Source organism: Nomascus leucogenys, chromosome 5 (genome assembly GCF_006542625.1).
Source record: "Nomascus leucogenys isolate Asia chromosome 5, Asia_NLE_v1, whole genome shotgun sequence".
Classification (NCBI taxonomy): Eukaryota; Metazoa; Chordata; class Mammalia; order Primates; family Hylobatidae; genus Nomascus; species Nomascus leucogenys.
In genome coordinates this window covers 100706672-100728523 of record NC_044385.1, presented here as the reverse complement: position 1 = coordinate 100728523, position 21852 = coordinate 100706672, and positions in this window count along the sequence as shown.

The following is a 21852-nucleotide window of genomic DNA, read 5'->3' as shown; positions in this document are numbered from 1 at the left end:
TGGTACCAGTACCATGCTGTTTTGCTTACTGTAGCCTTGTAGTATAGTATGAAGTCAGGTAGTGTGATGCATCTAGCTTTGTTCTTTCTGCTCAGGATTTTCATGGCTATATGGGCTCTTTTTTGGTTCCATGTGAATTTAAAGTAGTTTTTTTCGAGTTCTGTGAAGAAATTCAATGGTAGCTCGATGGGAAAAGCATTGAATCTTTTTTTTTCTTTTAGCAATCTACATGTTATTGTATTTCTTATCATATGACTTTGGTCCCATTGCCATAACTGTTTGGACTAGAGGTGTCTGAAACTAACTCATAAATTTATAGACTGAATACCAATCTATGTGGTGGCATGAAAAATAAAGTGAGTTGAGCCAGTTTATCTCTTTTGCAAGTTTGAACTAAAAATCTAAGTAAATAATCCAGATAGCCTTGCAATAGTTGGTTGAAAATTCATAAAAAAGAATCAGAGCTCTATCAGTTTTGATGTGGTGCCTTACAGACTAAGTAAAGGGGGAACAGAATCTAAGAGTAAATAGAGGACACCAGTTGGTAACTACAGGTCATACTGCAGGAGAGAGAACTTGCCACCTGTGTAGAAGGTAGAACAAGTAAGGTTAATAGCGTTTGTCTCAGTTACTGATGTCATTACAGTCCAACACCATGAAAATGCTTAATATGAGGATTTATTTTTAATTTATTTACTTACACATTTGTTCATTTATTTTCTTGACCTAATTTCTTGAGATAAAATTTTGTTACAACTAAAAGAATGTAGTCTGAAGGCTTAATAGAAGTTTTTCTTTATTTTATATGTTTGGTTCTCTTGGGGAGGGTGTGGTGATTAGATACCCATGCTCATTTCTTCTGCTTTTGTGAAGTTTACCTGAGAAGTGCGCATGCATGCTTAAAGGGTAGATGGGAGAATATTTAGGCAAGGAAAGTAGTGGTGAGAAAGGCACAAAAGCAAGAAGCAGCAGGATGTTTCTTGGCAGTTAAAGCATTTTGGTGTTTTGTGAATATGAATTAAGAAGCAAATAGGAAGAAATGAGGTATTCTGCCTCCATGTAAAGCAAAATAATGTTTTGAAGTGATTTGTGTTTTGTTCTTGCTGATAATTCAGAGATACAAATTAGATGCATTTTCCTTCCCCTCTCCATCCAGTTAGCTCATTCCTTTTTTCGTTCCTTCCTCCAACAACTGTGTCACTCTCCACCCATTTCCCCACTCCTATAACTTCTCCATCCCTTCTTTCACTACCTCCTCCCATGCAGCCTACAAACCATCTCATTTACCTCACTTAAAAATCAAGAAAAAAAGAACATTCCTTTCTCTCTATTCTACTACTTCATTTTACACCTTTTAGTCTTCACCAAACACATCGAAAAAAGTGGTCTAGACTCACTTTGTCTCTTCCCTCCTGCAATCAAGTTTCTGACTCTATGACTTAAAGCACTTGACACATTGTATTATAGTTTATCTTATCCCCTGCTAGACAGTGTGTGCCTTAGAGGCAGGGAGGACTGTCTCTCAGCATACGTAGTATCTGGCACAAAATGTGTACTTAGGAAAATCAACAAACATTGTATGATGAAGCCTTATTCATTCTTCACTTAAGCTTACAAAACTAAATTTATATTTCTTTGGCTTAGATGGTGACAGAAATGCAATATGCCCTTTTGTAGGGTTATTTTATATATCTATATTGTACTTCATTTTTCTTAAAATTCAGTAGGATTGTCTGCCCCTCTGTCTGTCTATCTTTCTGTCTGTATATACTTACCTACCTACCTTCCTGTCATGTATCTATCATCTAAAAATGATAGATTATACATCCATGTTTATTTAAACCCTGAATTTTTATCAAGTTTACATAAATTGTCTTAATAATTGTATACTCTGATGATTCTCAACCCAAGGTAATTTGTACTACAGATTCAGGTAAATGGTACTTTCTCATGAAGATAACGTTCCCATTAATGCAGGGATAGAGCACCAGCATCACATAGGCCAAAGTGGCTCAGGAGGTTGGACTGAACATAGTAACAACTTGCTATTCCTGCACAAAGTGTTTGTATCACATTATTTCATCTCTAAAAAGAAGATACTGCTAATCTTCTTTTAGCAGTTTTAGGGGGCCGGGTGCAGTGTAATCTCAGCAATTTGGGAGGCTGAGGTGGGAAGATTGCTTAAGCCCAGGAGTTCACAAGTACACTAGGCAACATAGGAAGACCTCATCTCTACAAAAAATTTAAAAAATCGGGCATTGTTGTGCCTGCCTATAGTCACAGCTACTTGGGAGGCTGAGGCAAGAGGATTGCTTGTGCCCAGGAGGTCAAGGGTGCAGTGAGTTGTGACTACACCATTGCCCTCCAGCCTGGGCAACAAAGTGAGACCCTACCTCAAAAAACAAAGAGAACATTGTACGTGGTACCAATAGCAAAATAAATAAAGATGTTCCTTATCTGGAGATATTTTTCTAATAGGAACATATACATAAGCATATCACCAGAAAAATGTACACACAATAATTTGGGGGTTGTGTCCTCCACCAAACAATTGTTGAAGTTATCATGAGATCTTGAGTGAGATGCAGTTTATCTGGAAAGACTCTATGGAAAAGGTCAATTTTAAGTCATGTTAAGCACTTGCATCTTTATTCAAGAGAAAGAGGGCCTGACTTCAAAGGAGTGAAAGGACTTTAGGATAGAAAGTTATGTTAGCTCACAATGAAAGTGAGCAAGCTGGTAGACAGTTTTGATGTTGCCAGTTATTATTGGTAAGAAGGAGTTCTCAATCATTTCTTAGCTGAGAAAAAAGTGCTGAAAATGAGTAAACACTGACAGGCAGAAAGTTTGAGTCTTGAAATACAATTATGTATATAAGACTGAAAAGGAAAAGAAATAGGCTGGGTGCAGTGGCTCACACCTGTAATCCCAGCAGTTTGGGAGGCTGAGGCAGGTGGCTCAAGAGGTCAAGAGATCGAGACCATCCTGGTCAACATGGTGAAACCCCGTCTCTACTAAAAATACAAAAATTAGCTGGGCGTGGTGGCATGCCCTGTAGTCCCAGCTACTCAGGAGGCTGAGGTGGGAGAATCACTTGTACCAGGGAGGCGGAGGTTGCAGTGATCCAAGACTGTGCCATTGCACTCCAGCCTGGCAATAGAGCAAGACCCCATTAAAAAAAAAAAAAACAAAGAAAGAAATATAAGTATGTGACATAGCGCATGACCATGAAGAAGAATAACGATGTAATGAAGTTTTATGTTTATGATCTAATCATGATGCTCATGGGGACATTGGGCTGGGTCCTGACAAAACCTTTGTATCTGATAACAAAATGAATTAAAGTAGAGATGTTATTTAGAAAACCAAATGTGTCATCCTATAAGACAGAAAGAGAGAGGGAGACCGAGAGATAGATAATAGTATTTTGGAAATTATTATTTTAAAAGTAATATTGAACAAAATGGGTAACTGAGTTACTTCGGAGAAAGAGAATGGGAGGGAAAAATGAGCATCTTGCAGCAACACCACAGGGACTAGGCTCTTTTCTTTCTAGGAAAGTCAGTAAAAGGTCCCACAGTAAATGGTTTTCTTGAAGTTTGCTGAGGTTTCTTAAAACAGTTGTCTTCAATTCTTTGAGTGATCACACATCTCCATTATTGTAGGGTAGCACTTTAGTGCCTTATTGCCCATTTGGTGAGGTCACATTTCCCTGAATGTTCTTGAGACTTGTAGACATATGACAATGTCTACACATTGAAGGATTAGGTATTTATTTGAGTCTTCATGGTTTGTCTTTGTGCCTGTCCTTGTTCAGAGGGGCTCCGGGGATTCTAATCAGACTGATTTGTGTTTCCTGAGGCCAAGATCACTGCAGTCATCATAGCACTAGAGGATACCCCTTGCCGAGGCTTGCTGAGAGCCTTGAGAAGGCTCTGGGGTTGATGTGACTTTCTGCTCAGGTGGACTCCGGGAAGATGCAAAGAGGTTACTGGGGCTGTATGGGAACACTGACCAATGTCCTGAGTCTAGAAGACTGCCCTGGTGGTTCAGACAGGTGTGCCTCCCAGCAGATCTCTGCACAGGCAGAGGGGCCCCCAATTGCAGTGAGAGCAGCCAGAGCTAAGATTGGGCTCCCTTGGGATCTGCTGTGGGATGGAGGCTGGAGAGCCTGTCTCGTAGGCTCACACAGGCACATGTCTCCTGGCAGTAAATACTTACCTTAGAGGTTTGAGTACAAAGGGAGAGGAAGCTCTAGAGCACTTGGTAAATTACACAGAAGTGTAACATATGGCCTCGGTTCTCAAAGTGTGGTCCCTGGACCAGCATGCTCATCAGCGCCCAGGAATTTGTTAAACATGCAAGTTGTCTGGCCCCTCCCCAGACCTACTGAATCAAAAGCTCTGGGGGTGGGGTCCAGCAGTCTGTGTTTTAACAAGGCCTCCATGCAATGGTGAGACATACAAAGTGTGAGCAATATTGACTTAAGATGTAGCGTGTGCTCATTCCTGTTTCAATACAACACTAACTTTGAAAGAGAGTCCCTAGAGATGGAGGTTGCAGGATATTAATATAAGCAATTCTGCAAAGAGAATGCATTCATGAGAGGTGACTGAGGGGAAACTTCATGAGAAGAAGCATGAGAGAATGTTTTTGCTAAGAAAATGCCTTCTTTCAAACTTAAGAGTAGGGAAAACATGAAATTATATCAGCGATGGGGTTTTAATATATTTTGTTGTGGTATAATTAAAGAAAACAACTTGTGAATGGTGCTAGTAAGAGGATATCTAAAAACTTCTTTCCCCTCCCTTCCTGTAGCAAGCATTTTCTCATCAATGTGGGGCAAAATATTCTTTTTCTATTTGTTTGTTTTGTTTTGTTTTTAGAGATTCTTTTGTAAATTGTAAGAGAGTAGTGCTTTTTGTCCCCAATACAGCTGTTGCCTTCTTAAGGCTTTTCTCAGATTAGAAGATACAATAGTTGATGTGTTGATCCTTGCAAAAGCCGTATGTGAATACTGAACACATTTGAGTCTCGAGATTTAATTGAACATCAGTCAGGATTTGCCTTTTATAAAATGTTAAAGGATCACCAGTTTGTGAACACAAAAGTCAATATATTCAGGAATAATTTTGGCTGACATATTCCATTTAAGAATCTCAGGGGAGAGAATAAATTAGAGCATATTGCAATGGGTTAAAAATAAGTTTATATTGTTTTTTGTGCTCTCTGAGATAAAATCAAAGTTGATAAGAAAACAATTTTTTGAGGGTTGATAAGTACCTAGAATTACCTAACTTTAACCCTATTTTTTAAAAAAAAATTTTGTAAAGAATGGGGTTAAAACTGACCTTCAATTCTTTTTTTTTATTCGAGATGGAGTCTCGCTCTGTCACACAGGCTGGAGTGCAGTGGCGCAATCTCAGCTCACTGCAGGCTCTGCCTCCCGGGTTCACGCCATTCTCCTGCCTCACCCTCCCGCGTAGCTGGGACTACAGGCACCCACCACCATGTCCAGCTAATTTTTTTGTATTTTTAGTAAAGACGGGGTTTCACCATGTTAGCCAGGATGGTCTCAATCTCATGACCTTGTGATCCGCCCGCCTCGGCCTCCCAAAGTGCTGGGATTACAGGCGTGAGCCACCGTGCCTGGCCAAAACTGACTTTCAATTCTTGATGAAAGACTATTAATATGTTTGCATGAGTTTTAAATTTAGATGTAACAACTCACTTGTGTTATTTGGAAAGCTTAGAAGAAATGTTTTTAGTTTGTGAAAGTAAGGTGTATAAAATATATAAAATTCTTTATGCACTTCAATTTCCTTTTTACTATCTGGAAAGCATTTGATGACTTTACCAAATTCTGCATATTCTTGATTATCCGTAATGGATATTATTCAGAATTTGGTTTTAAATGATTGCCCCTACTTTACGTATACTCCCAGCTGCCACTTTAGTCATCAGAACTATTCAGAGGTGAAAACATTTTAAGAATCATAGACTTTCTTTTTTTTTTTCTTTTTTTTAAATTATTATTATACTTTAGGTTTTAGGGTACATGTGCACAATGTGCAGGTTTGTTACATATTTATCCATGTGCCATGTTGTTTTGCTGCACCCATTAACTCGTCATTTAGCATTAGGTATATCTCCTAATGCTGTCCCTCCACCCTCCCCCCACCCCACAACAGTCCCTGGAGTGTGATGTTCCCCTTCCTGTGTCCATGAGTTCTCATTGTTCAATTCCCACCTATGAGTGAGAACATGCGGTGTTTGGTTTTTTTGTCCTTGCGATAGTTTACTGAGAATGATGTTTTCCAGTTTCATCCATGTCCCTACAAAGGACATGAACTCATCATTTGTTATGGCTGCATAGTATTCCATGGTGTATATGTGCCGTGCCACATTTTCTTAATCCAGTCCATCATTGTTGGACATTTGGGTTGGTTCCAAGTCTTTGCTATTGTGAATAGTGCCGCAATAAACATATGTGTGCATGTGTCTTTATAGCAGCATGATTTATAGTCCTTTGGGTATATACCCAGTAATGGGATGGCTGGGTCAAATGGTATTTCTAGTTCTAGATCCCTGAGGAATCGCCACACTGACTTCCACAATGGTTGAACTAGTTTACAGTCCCACCAACAGTGTAAAAGTGTTCCTATTTCTCCACATCCTCTCCAGCATCTGTTGTTTCCTGACTTTTGAATGATGGCCATTCTAACTGGTGTGAGATGGTATCTCATTGTGGTTTTGATTTGCATTTCTCTGATGGCCAGTGATGATGAGCATTTCTTCATGTGTTTTTTGGCTGCATAAATGTCTTCTTTTGAGAAGTGTCTGTTCATGTCCTTCACCCACTTTTTGATGGGGTTGTTTGTTTTTTTCTTGTAAATTTGTTTGAGTTCATTGTAGATTCTGGATATTAGCCCTTTGTCAGATGAGTAGGTTGCACAAATTTTCTCCCATTCTGTAGGTTGCCTGTTCACTCTGCTGGTAGTTTCTTTTGCTGTGCAGAAGCTCTTTAGTTTAATTAGATCCCATTTGTCAATTTTGGCTTTTGTTGCCATTGCTTTTGGTGTTTTAGACATGAAGTCCTTGCCCAAAAGAACAAAGCTGGAGGCATCACGCTACCTGACTTCAAACTATCCTACAAGGCTACAGTAACCAAAACAGCATGGTACTGGTACCACAACAGAGACATAGATCAATGGAACAGAACAGAGCCCTCAGAAATAATGCCACGTATCTACAACTATCTGATCTTTGACAAACCTGACAAAAACAAGAAATGGGGAAAGGATTCCCTATTTAAGAAATGGTGCTGGGAAAACTGGCTAGCCATATGTAGAAAGCTGAAACTGGATCCCTTCCTTACACCTTATACAAAAATTAATTCAAGATGGTTTAAAGACTTAAATGTTAGACCTAAAACCATTAAAACCCTACAAGAAAACCTAGGCAATACCATTCAGGACATAGGCATGGGCAAGGAATCATAGACTTTGTGTTGAGGTAGCCTATTGTGTTTTAAGACAGGCATAATCATGATAAAGTTATCTTCTGTTGAATAGAAATTCACCCTTTTGTAGTTCTCAGTCTCTTCCAACTTCACACAGGGGCAATCTAGAACAATTCTCTTCATTCCTTCCTAGAAAACGGGCACAGACACATGACTGCCTCATCCCTCTTTCCCATTTAAACAATCTTTTTAAAGGCTGATCTTTGAATTGTTCATAAGGACATGGTATTGGATTCTTTTTTTCTGCTTTATTTTGGTTAAACTTAAATTGGTGATGACCTTTTGGTAATAAGTGATCTAGAACCAAAACCAATACTCTAGGTGTGTCCTTGTATGAAATATGGTAAAACTAGTGACTCTCATGGTTCTTGAAGCTGTTCTTGATATGGGGAAGGTTGAAACAGGAAATCTTTGGTTGGAGACAAACTATAATAAAGGGTTTCTAATTTTATATATGGGAATAATGAGAGGTTTTAGGAGGAAATTATAAAATCAGTTTCATCTGTTAGAAAAGAAACTTTGGTAGCAGTAAAATACCTGTATTACAAAGGGAAAATAACAATTTTGGACTGAACTTATTCTACTTTTATATTGTTTATAGGTTTGATCAATAGGTAATCGATGTCTTACATGTATGACATATTATATACACAGGTTGAGCAGGAACAGGAGGACGATAGAGTTCTGCATGGTCCACCAAGCTCTCCCTTCCAAGTCACTTAAACCTTCTTAATAAAAGTATATCATTCAGCCACTCACTCTCACCTCATGCATCTTTGCCTTGTACATAGGGCTGCTAATAAAAACAATGACTGATTGCACATCATAAAAGATAAAAATGGTAGACACTGTCTACACACTCTATCAGTGTTAACTTATTTGCTCCTTTACTCTTTGAGATAGTATTATTTTCATCGTCATTTTAAAATGACAATGTCAGGAGCAGAGAACTTAAGTAAGGTGTTCAACATCTTACAGCTAGTAAGTGGCAGAGCTGCACTGCAGCTCAGAGGTTTGGCTCCACTGTGTCTGTTCTGAACCTCTTCATTATGCTATTTCAGTAGAGCCAGGACAATGTAGAATAAATGTCATCTAATTTAATATCATAGAAAGTAACCCCTACTTCATGGCCTGTTGTCATAAATGTTTATATTACTTGCGAGCAACCTCATTACATGGGAATAAGGACTGAAAGAGAAATAGCAAGTCTAGAATATCAACCTGGATAGCTTGCTGCTGTTTTGTGAGTAAATATGTTTCAATTAAGAAACATATTAAAAAGGTAAAGAAAGTTCCTCTTTTAGCAAAAACAAATTAAAAATGGGATTTAATTTGCTTTTTTTTTTCAGCAAACTTAGAGTTGTCTGTTTTTGCAAAGTATATTATTAATAGTGAAACTGTTTTTAAATCCAATTTACATTGTATTTAGTATAATTGCCACTTCATAGCTAGAGTTTTAAATCTGAAAATATCTGTATTCAGCTTGATGTTTGATTTTAATACTTATCCATTTATAGTCAATTCTCATTATTTATGGTAGTTATGTTCTATAAAGTTGTCACCAACACTGAATTAGTGAATACTGAAGCTTTGCTCCAAGGGGAAAATAGGGTTAGGTTCCTGTTGGTCTCTGGGCGTGACATTTTTGTCAAACCATTAACATGAAATCTTGTTTTATGTGCATTTCTGTTTAAAGACACCTTATTTAATGTATATTGTTGATTTATTAGCATTGAACTCACTGTCAGTAGCACTGTAACTCACACCTGAATGAAGCTTGTCTAACACACAGATTTCTCCCATGAGGCACATTATAGCCTTCTTGGGCTTAGGGGTACTAGACAGAACCTTAGCATTAGACTTGAGGGCCATTTTAAACATTAAAATCACAAGCAAAATACACAAATATGAAAAATATCTAGCAGTAAATAGGGCGTGGAAAATGATACTTGTTTACAGTATCAGAATTAAAACAAGAAGGCAAAGTTTCACTTTATTGGACTTCAGCTGAAAATGTGTTTCTCACTGGGTAACTCAAGTTTTTGACCATTTGTGTATATCCACTAATACCTTGAAAGAGACATGAGTGTTGATTTTTTGGGTTATAAATAAATTTTAGCAAGTAGGTAAATCCCCAAATACAAAATCTGTGAATTACAAGGACCAACTATATATACTTGCCTTTGTATTTGATTAAAACCCAAGAATTGCAAATTTTTTGAGGGTATCACTTGAGGATAGACTTCAAGATGACATTGATAAGTGACATGATTCGGAAATCTCTAGTATTTTCCTCAAGGTGATTATTCCTCCAAAGTCGCCATGTTTTTAGATCATCTTTTAAAGTTGAAATCCAGGATTGTTGTTCTAATGGTTAGAACTCTCTTGCTGAGAAAGGTTAATGGTATTAACTGGGTTTGAAGTGTACAGTTTTCCATTTCTTTAACTTTTGGGAACAGTGAGGATTACAGGTATTACAATTATATAAACCTTTATAAGAAAGGCTTTAAACATCTTTGTTTAAAGAGTTGTTATAAAAGCAAAATTAGTAAAACTGCCAAAGACCAAAGACAAATCTTAAAAGTAGGCAGGGGGAAAAAAAGACACATTTCCTAAAAAGCAGCAATAATAAACCTGATGGCCAGCTTTTCAACAGAAACTATAAAATCCAGGAGACAGGCTGGGTGCAGTGGCTCACGCCTGTAATCCCAGCACTTTGGGAGGCTGAGGCAGGTGGATCATGAGGTCAGAAGTTTGAAACCAGCCTGACCAACATAGCGAAACCCCGTCTCTACTAAAAATACAAAAATTAGCCAGATGTGGTGGTGTGTGCCTGTAATCCCAGCTACTCAGGAGTCTGAGGCAGGAGAATTGCTTGAACCTGGGAGGCGGAGGTTGCAGTGAGCCGAGATTACGACACTGCACTCCAGCCTGGGTGAGACTTCATCTCAAAAAAAAAAAAAAAAATCCAGAAGACAATGAATTGACATCTTGAAAGAGCTGAGAGGACAGAACTGCCAACCTGGAATTATAAATGTTGTGAAAATATCTTTCAAAACCGAAGGCTGAAAAAAAACATTTTCAGACAAATAAAATATTAAATAATTTTACACCAGCATGTCTACAGTACAAACAATATTAGCAGGAGTTCTGTAGGCTGAAGAGAAGTGATTCTTGACAGAAAGAAACTGCAGAGAGAAGTAAAGAAATAAAGCAATACAATGCAATGGAAGGATACAGTGAAGGCTCAACCCAGTGACCTAGCTAGGACAATCCTAATGGTCAGTGGTTAATGTCCCACAATTTCAGTTATTCAGCGCTGTTTAACTGTCATCAGCATTACAGTCCACATTCACATGTATCTCCTTCTTCTAGGGGACAGTCTGGCAAAAGACAAAATGATTCACCTTAGTATCTCACTCTGTGGCCCCTGTGTTTAGTTTTCTTTGAGTCCAAAGGGTGACAATTTGTCTTTCATTTGAGCCAAGGGGCTCATCTTGAGGACTCTTCTAAAACAGAGGGAACAACTCCAGTCCACAAATTGTTGTTCGGCTAATAAACAATTAAGGAAGAAGTAAAGTAAGGTAGGAGCGAAGGAAGGAAGGAGGGAGTAAGAATAGACATAAAACAAAGGAAAGCTTTCTACTGGGCTCCCACCTCAAATTATTTTAATTTTTATTCACTTCTCATTTTAAATATTAGGTAAATATTGTGTGGATTTTTTCCCTTCAAATTCAAGACGTATTTATAGAGTCAAAATATCATAAGATCAAACACCTGCAGCCCAGCACTGTAACTATTTTAAATCAAGAGAAGCACAAACATGAGAGCAGAGAACCCTGCTTTAAATCTGAGAGATAGCAGACAGCATTCCAACAGGACTACTGGGTGTCATTTTATCTACAGGGAAGTTTCATCCAAGTGCTATACATCATTCTGCTTTAGGAAAAGGGGAAAAATGTACAGAAGCACATGCAAGGATTGTAGCCACAGTAGAATGTCAAGATTTTCCCATTGTCCATGTACGGAAGCCTGACACGTGGATATTATTGTGAGTCTGTGAAGATGGGAGCCACACTTCCTCCCCACGCAGGACACCACTACCCCTTTAGCCAATCTGTTCTCCATTTTCTCTTATTTTAATTTTACTGTCATTGCACTGCCCTCTGGGAATGAGGAAATCCAGGAGGATTCACAGGGATTCTAAGACAGGGAAGGCTTTTTGCTTCTGTCTCAGGGAACTGGTACTTCCTGGCTGATGTCCTCCTGTGAGAGGCAGCAATTGTATTTTCTCCTCCAAGGTCTGGGTGAATGTGGCATTTCAATTTGCTGGTATGACCCCCACCCTGTCCCTGATAAGGGTTGTCACCTGTGCTTGATGTCCTTCCCAGAACAAGTGAGAACATGTAAGGGGGAGACACCAAGGAAGATGTTGGAGGAGAAGGCCAGATTCCTCATTTATTTATATGATATTAAAAAAAATTAAACCTTTGATTGTCTCCACTAATATCACTGCTCTGAAGCCCTGTGCCAGAGCTACTTACAGCCTCTGACCATGGATGTTGTCTTTGTTGGTCCCTCGATGCCCAGAAAAGACAGAGGAAATTGGTTCACTGCTCCTGAGGCTGCTCTAGCCCTTCCTCTTAGCCACAGGTGGGGCTGGACTTTTCTCACCTTGCTTGTGACTCCTCAAGTGATGGGCTCCTGCCTCCTCTCAGGTGTCCCATCTGTTTCAGTGCCCTGCCTGTCGCAAGCCTCCTGGCCCATGCTGGCCAGTTCTTCTCTTGTCAGGGAAGTTAGAGAAAGAAGCCACCTTCCTGTCCTCCTGCGTGTGGTGTGAAGAGAGGTGCCTTGCAAGGAAGTGTCTTCATGGTGAGGATAAACTCAGGCTCAAGGAAGAAACATGATTGTAAGGACAACAATGGGGAAAAGGCAGGATCCAAGTATTTTGGTGAGTATAAAAGACTGCCTTAAAATAACTATCCACCTACCCATACAGAATGGAGTGTAGACGTGGAAACCAGGACAAAAACTGTTCACAGGGTGCCCTAGGCAAGGAAGGAAGCAGTTCAACCTGGGAGAAGGTGGGGGAGAGAATCTGGACAAATGATATTGTGAATGCCAAGATTATTGAGTGGACACTCAGCCAGGACTGATAGCTGAAAAGAGATGATTTGGGGACTTACAGAACTACTGTAGAAACAGACTGAATCAGGTGATTGTCCAAAGTGACTTAAAATAAGGAGTCCCGAAATGAGGACTCAGATTAATAAAGCAGTATTTTAATTACTCTCTTAGAATGGCCTATTTTTGTGTAAAAATATGCTATATTTTCCCCATGCCTCTGGTGAAACTGTTTGTGCTATAATCAGAATATCTAGCCTGAAAATAGTTTGCTATTCATGGCTACACTATGAGATGGGATGTAGGTATAATGACCATTTCTTATTTTCAGGAAGCCTCAGTGTGTAATATTCTGGCCCTAAAAAAGAAAACATGTTTATCTAGCATGGTTTTTGATTTGGTGCATCAGAATATGTGACCTATATATGGAGCATAAAAGAGAATAATAGTATTTCCAGAATCACAGTCACAAGAAAGAGCTTCAAGACTCAGTGTGGCACCTGGAAAGCTGAGTCACGATGCTGTTGGTGTGAGCTCATGCCTTGTGTGCACAGTGCTCATGGCCATGTCTTGCCTCCAGTGGCAGAAGGCCTCATACTGTGTGGGGGGCACACAGGGGGTTGGGAGGGCTCCACAGAATAAAGAAAAGGCTCTTACCAGATGGAGAACGGATTTCAGATGAAGATGACCCAATTAGCCTTGATTCCAGCATGTGCACAGATGCTATGACTGAAATAAAGTAGGAAGTGGCACTGGTGAAATGTTGCATAATGAAACACATAGGTTTTTATTAAAGAAAAATGTTGAGATTTTAAAAGGCTTTTAAAAAGGATTTTACGGCTCGCCCCAATGGTGTGAGGCTTTTCCAAAAGGCTTTCCTTACTGATTAAAATATAGCCTCCAGAATCCTACTCAATGACCGAGTTCACATCTCAGCTTTATCACTCTGACCTTGGGCACGTTATGCATCCTCACGGCTCCTCAATTTCTCATGTGTATACTATTGGTGTGATTATACCTAGAAAACAATTAGCACAGTGGCTTGGCACATGACTTTCATCGAGTGTTATAATTATTTATGTGTAAAACTAAATATGGAGAAAATCCACTTATACTCTTCTCTTCCAATTGTTATTAATATGTTGACATCTTATTTTCTTACGTATTTATTTGAGAAGGGTGTGATTCAAGATTTTTGTTTCCTTAAAGATGCTTTGATGATAACCAACTTAACTGCTAGTGCATAAATGGAACCTTGTGTGTGTGAGTGTGACTGCCTGTTCATGATTGTGTAAATGAGTGATGGCTCTAGGTGTGTGGGCATGGTTGGATGAGTGTGTAAATCTGTGAGTGTATGAACCTGTGTGTATATATTGATAGATGTTGTGTAAGTTTTCCGAGACTGCTATAACAAATTACCACAAAGTTGGTGGCTTAAAGCAACAGAATTTATTCTCTCACAATACTGGAGGCCGAAGCCTGAGATCAGCGTCACTGGGTTGCAGTCAAGGTATTGGCAGGGCAGCACTCCGTGTAGAGGCTCCAGGGGAGAATCTAATCCTTGCCTCTTCCAGCTTCTGGGGACTGTGGGCAGTCCTTGAGTTGTGGCCACATCACTCCTGTCTCTGCCTCTGTCTTCACACAGCCTTGTCTTTTCTGTGTGTATGTGTGAAATCTCTTCCTGTCTCTCTCTTCTGAAGACACTTGACTTGTGATGCCATTTAGGGCCCATCTGGATAATCCAGGATAATTTCCCAATCATTAGATTATTAGTAATGTTAGCAAAGACCCCTTTTCCAAGTAAGGTAACAGGTACCAGGGGTTAGGACCTGATATCTTTGGGGGGGTTGCATTTTTCAGCCCACTATAAGTGTCTATGTTTATGTGCATATGTGTGAATGGGAGCATACGGATGTGTACATATGTGAGTATGTACAGGTATATGTGTGATTGGTATGTGTGTGTATGCATGTGTGAGTGTATGTAAACATGCGAGTGTAGGTGTATATATGCATATGTGTGATGGGTGTATGTGCATGCATGTGGGCCACAGGTGTATATATATATGCATGTGTGTGTATCTATGCATGTGTATATGCATGTGTGTGTGGGCTATGGATGTGTATATATACATGTATATACATGCATGTGTTTCTGCATTATGGGTGTGTGTTGGTATATAAATATACATATGTGTAAGTATATGCATATATATGTATGTGAATGGGTGATGGGTATGTATGTATATGTATATTTTTTATGGAAAGTAGGTTATCTGTCTGACCTTTGCCTAAAATATTTTATTACGGTTCTGAAATAATCAGTTGGAAGTATATTGTAATGAACCAGTTCTCTCTTAACAGATGGTCAAATAAACACAATGTTTCTACCTTCCCAGAAATCATCTTAAGCACAAAATTGTTATGGTTTATGAGAAAAGAGCAACCCTGTTTAAATGCTAGTAAACAAGCAAGCACATACCTCTCTTACCTCTGTCTGAACCTCAGAAAGAGGACCCAAGTGGGAGTTCAATTTAATGAAGAATGCATTAGGAGCCGTCCTGATGGCTAGGAGGATCTATTACTCGTTGTAATCTCAGCCAACCAGGTAGATCAGCACCCGGCTATGAAAAAAATGAGAGAAGGCTAATGAAAGCCAGACAGTGGCCCTAAATGAGAGGTTTCAAGCTTTCTTTTTTTCTGCATTTAAAATCTGTCTGTGGAAATCATATTTGGGTTTTAGGAGGACTGGAAGGTGTTATGATTTGCTTTGGGGTTTGGTATAAGGAAGAGACTAGGAAAGAGACAGCCATGGTTAATTGCACTAGGGCAACTTTTAAAAGGCCTAATATGAATTTATATATGTTATCATATACATATGTTTTCAATAATTATTGTAAATATGTATATATGCTATAGAAATAGAAAAGAGAGCCCATTCAATAGTGTGCAGGCACTATGTTAGCTACCATGGAGATGACTAAGGTAATGAAGTAATGGTATCCACCTTGGTCAGTTAACAGTCTCTTTCTGGAATATAAATGGAGGCAGAGTGTATGGGAAGAGAAGTACATATAGGGCAATTTGGAGGAGGGACAGAGCCTATGGGAAGGGGATCTAGGCTGCATTCGTGGCAGCTGGTACATCATCAGGGATTTGATACATGACTGAGAAGCCAGTCGATAGAGAGGGAGGATCAGAACTAATTGTACCACAGCAAAGACAGGAAAATGCAGGGCATACTGGAATAACACCTAATCCAATTTTTCTGGAGCATAGGCTACCCTTTGAACAGGATTTCTCCACCTCAGTCATACTGATATTTTGAATTGGATAATTCTTTGATGTAGGAGGCTATTCTGTACATTGCAGGACATTAAGCAGCATCGTGGTCCTCTACCACTATATGCCAGAAGCACCCGCCTTCCAGCTCCCCCACTGCTCATGTTATAATAGGTAAAAATTCTCCAGACATTATCAGATGTCTCCTGAGGGGCAAAATGGGCCCTATTTTAGAACCACTGCTCAACAACCTTGCTATTCTAGGGACTCATATGCATGTTAAAATCTGAGAACTGTTATTCTGAGGAACAGTAGCAGAAAGGGCTTGTAATTTTAGTTGAAGTTAGATTATAAAAAGACTTGAACGTTTTGCTACACATTTGAAATGAATTTGGTAGGCAATGGGGCTATATTGAATGTTTTGTTTCCATCACAAATTTATTTCAGAAATACTAGACTGGTCATCTACTATTGCCTACTTAATATTCTTCTCACCTTTCTTACTACCTCAATCTTAATTGTAGGGGAATGCAAATGATAGCTAAAAACTGTATTTTCTAGTTTTCTCTGTGGGCGAGAGGGCCATGAGACTATATTCTAAACAGAAGTAACTTGAGGGTTTTCTAGGGAAGCTCCCTAAGATGAAAGCTCCTTGTCCTTGTTTTCGTTAGATCTTTCTTCTTATTTCCTAGAAATGAACATAATGGTTTGAATTCCAGAAGACATCTTTAAAGTTTAAGGAGAAGAGCCCGTGTCTAAATATGGTGGAGAACAAAGTTGGAAGGAACCTGAGCCAAAGAGAAAGAAAAATAAACACCAATCTTATTTCAGCCACTATTTTTCAGAGGTTTATTACTTACAGCTGAATGCAATTCCTAACTGATTAAGATTGTTATTGATGTGATAGATGAATTGGAGAAAAGGCAATCGTGCAGAAACTTTTAAAATAGTCTGGGTAGAGGATTCGGAGAACATAAATGGAAATGAAGAGGTATTTAGAATCTGAGTTTGTTTGAAAATGTGATAATTTTTATGTTTGTCCCTGGAAAAATAGTGATATAGTTTATAAACATTAGAAGTCAGGAAGAGGAGTGGGATTGTGATAATGCCATGAATTTGGTTTGGGGTGCATTGAACGTGAGGATTAATGAGACATAAGCTAGATGTGTATATCCAGCAGGAGAGAAGTTGCCTGTGAAGATACGAGGATACTGGCAGTGGAAGCCGAGCAGGAGTGAGGATTGGCAAAATAAAAGGAGAAGGAGAAAGGGATGATTGTGAGCGTATTATTGAACTGGAGAGAGAAACCTGGAGAAGAATAAAGGGCTAAGTGTTGTTATGGGATTGCTGCTGAGCGGGTTGCACAGGAGCGATTTTACAATGGTGTTTAAACATGGAATTCAGAGGACCTGGTGCTATTTTATGAGAAAGCCCACTTACTCCAGGAGCAGTCTCCTCTGTGGTGGCCCTGTAAACCAGTGAGATCGAGTGTTTGTTCTCTCTCAGCAGTTAGATTGACTAACAGAGGCATACTCCATCTTTTATAGACTCTTCCCAGGCTGCCTTGACTCTTCAGACATCTCCATTAGCTAATGCTATCATAGAAATTATTGATCCATGCTGCATATGATATGAACAAAGTTGCTGCCTTCTGGAAAATATTTTCTCCTTTCTCTGCTCAATATCTTTTGCATATGCAAAAGAATTCCATGAAAGTTGATTTATTAAACAGGCATAAATATAGATCATATGCTAGGGGTTTTCATGGATGCAAATATAATAAAGCTATAATATAGGCCTGGTGGAGCTTATGCCTAGGATGAAAATCAAATAGGTGTGATAAGTGCTATGGTATGGTTTACTTCAGCCTTCTCTGGTCATAGGAATTAAAGGTTTACAAATACATCTAATGAGAGGGCTCTTTGTAGTACAGTTGAAATCAGATAGTGTGATGCCTCCATCTCATGTTCCTTTTGCTCATTATCCTGGGTATTCAAGTTTTTTAAATTCTATATGAATTTTAGGATTGTTTTTTCCGATATCTGTGAAAAATGACATTGAAATTTTGACAGGGATTGCATTGAATCTGTAGATTTCTTTGGGTAGAATGGACATGTTAACAATATTAATTCTTCCAAACCATGAACATAAAATATCATTTCATTTATTTGTGGCTTCTTCAATTTCTTTTATAAATGTTTTATAGTTTTCAGTGCACAGGTCTTTCACCTCCTTGGTTAAATTTATTTTCCCAAGTATTTTTTTTTTTTGAGACGGAGCCTCGCTCTTTTGCCCAGGCCAGACTGCAGTGGTGCTATCTCGGCTCACTGCAAGCTCTGCCTCCCGGGTACATGCCATTCTTCTGCCTCAGCCTCCTGAGTAGCTGGGATTACAGGCACCCACCACCACGCCCGGCTAATTTTTTGTATTTTTAGTAGAGACGGGGTTTCACCATGTTAGCCAAGATGGTCTCAATCTCCTGACCTTGTGATCTGCCTGCCTCGGCCTCCCCAAGTATTTTTTTGTAGCTATTGTAAATGGTATTGTACTCTTGATTTCTTTTTAGGAAGTTCATTGTTAGTTTAGAAAAACACTGATTTTTGTGTGCTAATTTTGTATCCTGCAACTTTACTGAATTTATCAGTTCTGACAGTCTTTTGGTGGAATCTTTAGGGTTTTCTATATATAAGCTCATGTCATCAGCAAACAACGACATTTAACTTATACTTTTTCTATTGGAATGACTCTTGTTTCTGTCTCCTGCCTATTGCTCTGGCTAGGACCTGTAGCACAATCTTGAATAGGAGTGGTGAGAGTGGGCATTGTTGTCTTGTTCCAGATCTTAGAGGAAAAGCTTTCACCTTTTCCCTGTTGAGTATGATGTTGGCTATGGATTTGTCATATATAGCCTTTATTGTTTGAGGTACATTTATTCTATAACTAATTTGTTGAGAGAGTTTTTAATCATGAAAGTATATTATATTAGGTTGGTGCAAAAGTAATTGTTGTTTTTGCCATTTACTTTTAATATTTTGTCAAATACTTTTTCTGCATCTAATAGTATAATCATATAATTTTTTGTCCTTCATTGTGTTAAAATAGAATATCATGTTTATTTATTTATGAATATTGAACCATCCTTGTGTCCTAGGGGTAAATCCCACTTGATCATGGTGAATGATCCTTTTAATGTATTGTTAAATGCAGTTCGCTAGTATTTTGTTGAGAATTTTTGCATCTACATTCATTAAGGATATTGGTCCATAGTTTTATTTTTTTGTGACTTTCTTGCCTGGCTTTGGTAATGCTGGCCTGATAAAAAAGAGTTTGGAAGTGTTTCACTCTCTTAGATATTTTGGAATCATTTGTGAAGAATTGGTTAAAACAGTGTGGTACTGGCATAAAAATAGACACAGCAACCAGTGGGACAGAATAGAAAGCTCAGAAAAGAACCCAAGTATCTACAGTCAATTGATCAAAGGGACAAAGAATATATGATGGAAAAAGGACAGTCTCTTGAATGAATGGTGTTGGGACAACTCAATATCCATATGCAAAAGAATGAAATTGGACTCTTATCTCACACTACATATATAAACATCAATTCAAAATGAGTTAAAAACTTCAACATAAGACCTGAAACTGTAAACTTGCTAGGAGAAAACAAGGGAAAACCTATACAACATTGGTTTGGACAATGATTTTTTAGCTTCAGCCACAAAAATGTGTAGGGAGATACAAATTAAAACCACTATGAGATAATCACCTCCCATGTGTTAGAATGGTTATCAAAAATACAAAAGAAAACAAATGTTGGCTTGGATGTAAGAAAGGACTGTAGTGGCAATGTAAATTAGTACAATCATTATGGAAAACTATGAAGTTTCCCCAGAAAACTAAAAATAGAATTACTGTATGGCCCAGAAATCCTACTTCTGGGTATTTACCCAAAAGGTTTGAAATCAGTATGTCAAACAGATGTCTGCACTCCCATGTTCATTGCAGCACCATTCACAATAGCCAAGATATAAAAGTAACCTAAGTATCCATAAAGGGATGAATGAATAAAGAAAATGTAGATGTACACAATGAAATACTATTCCATCTTTAAAAATGATGGAATTCTGTCATGTGTGACAACATGAATGGAATTGGCAAACATCATACGAAGTGAAAAAAGCCAAACACACAATGAAAAACACCTCGTGTTCTCATTTATATGTGGAATCTAAAACAATGGAATTCACAAAAACAGAGAGTAGAAAGGTTATTACCAGAGGCTGGGGGTGGGGGAAATGGGGGCATGATGGACAAAGCTTCAGGTTCAAAATAAGTTTGATTTTTACATTTTTCCTTTTTTTGAGATTAATACACAGCGTGGTGAATATAGTTAATTGAGCACTGTACATTTAAATTTCACTAAAAGAATAATTTCAATGTTGGTATAAAAATGTGAAATATTTGAGGTGGGGAATATGTTCATTAGCTTGATTTAACCATTGAAGATTGTAATACAAAATCATAACATATGTACCTCATACATATATACACCTATAATTTGTCATTTTAACAAAAAGCTAGGACTCCTCTTTCATTTGTCCAGAATGTGTGGACTCTGGGGGTCTGTGTGTTTCCACCCTTTTGGGAAACGCTGCCTCAGTCTTGCCTTCTCCCTTGTCCATACAATTTCATTCTCTTTTAGTGTTTCCCTCCTCTACATGTAAACAGTCTCCAGTATCATCTATTTTTTTCTTTTCAAAAAAGATGCCCATTATAGCCGCTGTTTCTTCCTTTGTTGTATTCACAGCTGCCTATCTGCAATTATGAAATCTCAGTGCTCTGAAAACCAGAAGTTTTTTTTTTTTTTCAATAACTGATTTGGCTGCAAAACCTGCCCGAAACTGGTATGAGGTGCTATAGAGTGTTTATGCATCCCTAGAACATTCATTTTATTTTCATTAAAGAAATGTTAATATGTGTGGTTAAGGAGCCCTGCTTTATACCTTATATGAGAAATGGTATTACTACATTTAAAATTTTTAAAATTCTGAATTCTAAAACATATCTGGTCCCAAGAATTTTGAATTAGGGAATGTAGCTCTATCTGTTCTTGAAGCCCTATCCAATGCAAAGAAGATGAGGAAAGGAGGTTAGAATAATTGGGAAAGTGGAGACAGCATGATTATCATTTGCAAAAGATGCCATATGCTAACTGAAAAAGCCATGAGAATCAACTGAAAAGCAAGTAGACATAAATAAGATACCTGAACCCAAAGTAAGCATGCACATCAAAAATCCAGCCTACACTACCTTCTGGGACTAATCTCACAGTTAGAAGAATTTGAGGAGCCCCACTTAGCTCATTAGTTTAAGTGACTAAGATCGAATGGAGATTATGGACAATTTTGGCTTGATTTTGTGCTCCAAAATGAGGAGCTGGGTTCCTGCCTGTACTTGGGGCCAACTTCCCACTTCGCCTTCCAGTTTTTCCTGACTCGCAGGGACGGCAGATCTTACCCTGAATAGCTCTACGACTGGGGAACCACAGCCTGCTTGGCAAACTTTTTAGTTCAACCTTCCTGTCTAATCCCTTTTTAAGGTTCTCTGACCTGCTGGGACCCAAGCTTCCACCTGGATGGATTCTGCTCCCTGGTTGTCTCTGCTCTTTTGCTTCCAATACTTGTTGCCTGCTTGTCTCTAGAATGCTGTCCCTTGTGTCATTACAGCTGCCAACTTTGGTCTTTTTTAGAGATGACATTCAGACAGCTTTGTTGAAATTTTACCTACAGAGAGATTGTGCAGCATGTCATATAAACAACCTCAAAAATCACAGAAACAGAATGGCACAGCTGTGCCTATATGCCCAGAGAAGCCATCGAGTTTTGGTGACATTTTAAATCAGAACAGTGACTAATGATGCAAGTG